Raw genomic sequence first — 5437 nt, 5'->3', positions numbered from 1 at the left:
ATATAATCTGACCTCATTTTAAGGTCATCTTAGAACTAGTTGGAAATTGATATGTATTGATCATATTTCATGTAATTTCTATACTATGCATTGATCTATGTCGTTATTGACATTGGTATTGTGATTACTATTAGGGTTTGTTACGATCATATACAGTAGCTATGACCTCTTTAGTCTTATACCAATGAAGTTAATGGACCAAATTGTTTACAGGGGTATTTTATACACATAAAGTTTGATATCAACTAAAGTTTAACTTGTATTTTACATACAACTCACATGTAGCCCAAGTAAGAGATTGTTGTATTTATTATTCCTATTAGGTGAGCTTATATGTGAGTTGAAAATGTGAGTACAATCTAAACCCTTTAAAGTGATCTAACTTATGTTTATTAGATTTCGAATTATTTGATGCGAGTTCAATGTGTAAAATCCTTTAGCCCAATATACTATTTATGGGCTAATAACAGATTAAATTCCTAAATAAAGGGGAGGTTCCCAAGGGTTTAGGGGAATTTTGACAGAGCTCTTGGTTGTCCATTGACTTGGAACTTTTCGGTGTCGTCAACCCTAAACCCCTTAGAAGACTTTCCTTCTACTTTTTGATGCATCTTCTTCTACAGGGATCAAACCGATGATTATAGAACAAAGATGACTTGCAATCAGGTTCTGTATTATTTTGTTATATCATGCTTTTGATAAAACTAGATCTTTTTGTTCTTATTTTTCTATAAAATTCTTATTTCAGTTGTCTAAAATTCATACGACTTAGATTTTAGGAAGGTGTACCTTGGTGATATAGATAGTATCATCTAACCTTTTAAGCCATACTTAACCAGAATCTTAGAACCGGGGCATTACAATCACCCCCACTTAAACACACAACGTCCTCGTTGTGTAACCACGAATCACACCACAAACAAATCCCAGAATCTCCCTAAGGGGTCACCCATCCTAGTACTGCTCTCGCCCAAGCACGCTTAATTTCGGAGTTTTGATGGGATCCAGTGCATTAGTGCTGGTATGATCGCACCCCAACGCCCTCGCCAACCGTCCCAGAGCCAACACGAAGGAGGTAAATCACGGGCAGCTACTAGCCTTTAAAATAGTGATTAACACATAAGGGATACATTTACCTCAGCTTTGCCGAGATTCGAACCCTAGACTTCATGGTTGCAACACCTCATACGCTAGCCACTAGGTCCATCCGAGGAGACGGGCCCCACCCGAACAAAACCGAGCATGCCACTTGAATTGCCCATCGGGTTGACGACTAGCTCCACATACCACCGGAGGTCCTTTCAGCGTGCTTTGTCCTCACTCGCATGCACCCTGGAAAACTTCCCAAGAGGTCACCCATCCTCAGATTTCTCTAAGTTAAGCACGCTTAACTTTGGAGTTATTAAATTTGAGCTTCCAAAAAGGAAGGCGCACCTTGGTGATATGAATAGTATCATCTAAACTTTTAAGTCATACTTAACCAGGAGTAACTTCTAGCATTAGTTTCATGAACCTCAAAATTTTTCCGTATATTTACCTTCAATATTTAACCTTCGTTGTCTTTTATTTTATTTGTAAGACTTGTAAATTACAAGAATACAGATCATCAAACGTATTTACTTTATACCTTAACCTTTGATCATTTGGCCAAATATTTACCTAGTAATAGGTTGGTAAGGTTCATTGGACTCTTCTTAAGTCGGATCCCCTAACCTCTCTACTTCGGTAAGGTTCATGGAACCTTTTTAAGCTGAATCCCCTAACCCCTCTGTCTCAGTAACGTTCATCGGACCCTTCTTAAGTCAGATCCCCTGATCCCTCTATTTTAGTAAGATTCACCGGACCCTTCTTAAACTGGATTCCTCTATCGATCACATAATTTCATACTGATTACATTATTAAATTAAACATGTTTAGAAAGCTATAAAAAAAACTAATTTATTGTATTGACCTTTTAACAATTTCAACCACTCGGAAACATATTAAGATTCATCGAGCCAGGACCTCAGCATATTGAGAAAAAAAAAGTTAATACTATTTTGAATAAAATGGCCAAGCCGAAACCTAGCAGTATATCTAGCTAAACCAACTAGTAACGACATAACTTTTAGATAACATATAATGCACCGAAATAACAAAAGATGTATGAAGCCGGTAATTTCAGTGTCGTTTCAAAGATTGATATTACATGACTATACTACTAGACCAATTATCAAAGTGCATGTGTATTCATAACCTTTTTGAACCACCAAATTTTTGCATACCTGCAATTAATATAAAACAATGCAATAACCTGCTGAGCTACAAAATTCTGCATGCAACAACTAATATAAAACAATGCGATCAAATTAATAATTCTTCCTATATGATCAAACAAGGCAAGTCAAGATGTACCACGTTCAAAAGAATTAAAGAGTAAAGCAATTGTACGTCAATTTAACTCCCTCATCCTTAATCTATCTCGTTATACTATGTACTATGCATGCTTCCGCATTTATAATCCATGTAGCGCGAGAGAAAAATAGAAACATAGCGAAAAGTGAATATAATCCATGTAGTGCAATAAAATCGGAATAGAAAATCTTACGACGTAAATCAAAATATTATGCTACGATCTATATGGTGCAGTAAATATCAAAAACCATCAAAAGAGAACTTGCCTTGATGTTTTTGTGTATGGGAGATGACTAGCGAGACGTAGGGAAAGACGATCTTAATCGTTTCGACGGGGTTCTTCCTCTATCTACTCCGAAGTTGCTAGGATTTGGATGGGGGTGGTCGGCGACTACCAAGGTGAGGGGAGGGGAAGTAAAACATGTATTTAAAAGGATAAGTCAGGTCGGATTGCTAGCCAATCAGGTCGAGTTTGTTAACTTATTTATACATTAATTACTTACACGTATTAATGCTTTAATTATCCCTTTTTTTCATGCACTACATTCTGGCTGAATAGAAGGCAATCGTCGGATAGATTGAGCCGTCAAAATCCATCTAAACTGTACTAGTTAGTACCGAGTGCCTTTTATCCGATCGGACTTGTTTGGGAGTGAGGTCCAATCGGATATCATCAAAGGTTAGGGCCACTGCAGGAACATCATCAAAGTCCATTAAGTCCTAAAAGCCCTAAAAGGACCACCATTACAGGATAACAACCCGTCAACCCATCGACCCGATAGGCCTTTTAACGCCATGCATAATGGTCGCCATCAGAGAATCACTGGGGTATTCTTTGTATAGCCACCAGTTGTACGCAAAAATTGCTTGGTAAAATTTGGACAGTATGACAGTATGGTAGGTCTTATTATAGAAATACGCCTTGTTATGTGAGCTAAGAGAAACAACACTATAAACATGGATCCTTTCCTCACGCAAGTAAGTTTTTCCAGTTGCTATTCATTATTCATCATCACTGTTCTTTGATTACCCTCACTCAACCCCCTCACTAACTGGATCGTTGAAGTAACTGCACCAGGGACCCCTCCCTGTGACATGGTAGGCTCCCTCACAGCTGGAGACTCATCTCATTCAAGGTCTTCTTGAGATTATCATACACTCCATCTCATCAGGTGTCTATCTTCACTGACTATAGATAGGAACAAATTTGGTGTCATCTATGGGAAGTACACCTGATTATGCAGTATGGACATTGAAGACGCTAGAAAGCTCACAATCGTCACCTTGTCGTAATTGGATTTTGACTACTAGTGGCGGCAAAAGTGCAAAGGTTGGCTCAACAACAAGCTGTTGGACACCCACTATCAAATACCCTAGCATTATCTATGACGGGGACACCCACTATCAAGTGTCCCATGACAACGCTTTGATCATTAGCCGTTATTGCTAGGAAGATTCTGGTGTACTGTGACGGGCAAGCATTCTACACAACTTCAATACGTGGCCTTTCGAGTTTTCGGCTGCTCTGACTTCATCCTCCCGCTGTACTGTGATGCTACTACGCCCTACTACTGTTGAGAAGTCGTCCGACACCGAACTCGATTCGATAATCTTCATGTGTTGGGTAACAAAAGATTTAATTAAGTGCTTAATTACTGCATAAAAGAAAGTGTAGATTGTTACACTTGTCCATAGTTTTCTATTGTACTTGATTCCCTCTTCTGGTGGTTTCAGAAGAGTTTTATAGTGGATTACTCATTGATATGATTCAAGGGATCATGGGTCTTAAATTAGGAGTCGGCAGAGACTTTGAACCAAGTAATCGATCGTGTACTTGTGTTTTCTGATTTTGTTTTTAATTCTGCTGTGTACTCATTTTCAAAACAATAAAAGATAAGTTTTTTAAAACCACATGATTTACTCCCATCTTATGTGCGTAATGATTCTACACATTCACCTGCTTTCACGGAGAGTAGACTTTAAGAATAAAAATCTAATTATCTCTCAACATTGAAAGAGGTGACTAAGTTTGATTTATTTATAAGTAATAACTTCACTTCTCATGAATATCTCTCGCATATTTTGTTACAAATGTTAAATGTATCATCAATTACAAACATGTTAGTTTTTCAAAAGATGCCTAAATATTACCTTAGCAGTGTTATACACTTCTTTCTCACAATTAGGAAGGGCACTGATAGACTTGGAAGGGACAAAATATGTCTTTCCATTGTATGGAAGGTTGGTATCACTTGATTCATTAGCATTTATCAAAAAAAAAAAAAAAAACAACCAACACTAATGCCATTTGCAATGTACTTGGTTGGACATAAGTGTCAAGATCTCAGCTCCAATCAACTCATCTTGGACTTGAATTCACCTAGTTTCTATTTATAGTTTCCTTATCTGATTCCTAACTAGGTTTTCTACCGCCTAATCTGCTAGTTCTTTACCTCTGCATGGGTCCAACCAGACCAATTCATTTGTCTAGTCCCACTAAGATTTAGTCATTGCCTAGTTCCTAATCAGGACTTCACCTCTTGTCAAGTAATCTGTACCTATACACTTGTCAACATTTATCAGTACAACACATACTTTAAACTTAGTCATACTTTAAAATATAAGTTTAATGTGGTGCCCCAACAATAACAAAAAGATAGTGATGCAGTGTAAATTTAAAGTAAATTAGATTTTTTTTGTTTTTATTTTTCTATACAAATTCTTATTTCAGTTGTCTAAAATTTATACGACTTAGATTTTAAAAGAACTAACATTCATGTCATTGTTGTTATTGTCATATGCATTTTTATTCAAGTATGTTATTTTACTATCTGCGACATTATTTTCACTGTTTTGTAGATTTATATGAATAACATTAAGACTAGTACTATTTTAGTGATTGAATGTTCGTTTTGTGTGTTATCTTGTGGTTGTGATGTAGCTATTGATATCCTAACAAGTTAGGAGCTTGTTCCTTATATAGGAACGAAGGCTATAGGATGTTGACGGATGTTGACAAATGGAAAAGGAGAAAAGTGTAGGA

At 36.9% G+C, this 5437-nt stretch overlaps 1 pseudogene; it reads right to left on the bottom strand.

Annotated features, from left to right (window-relative positions):
* Positions 1-914: 914 nt before the first annotated feature.
* Positions 915-1035, bottom strand: LOC121973871 (annotated as a pseudogene).
* Positions 1036-5437: the final 4402 nt, after the last annotated feature.

This window comes from Zingiber officinale, chromosome 4A (assembly GCF_018446385.1).
Source record: "Zingiber officinale cultivar Zhangliang chromosome 4A, Zo_v1.1, whole genome shotgun sequence".
NCBI lineage: Eukaryota > Viridiplantae > Streptophyta > Magnoliopsida > Zingiberales > Zingiberaceae > Zingiber > Zingiber officinale.
Note: the sequence above shows the minus strand (reverse complement) of the source record. Positions and strands in the feature narration are given on the sequence as shown.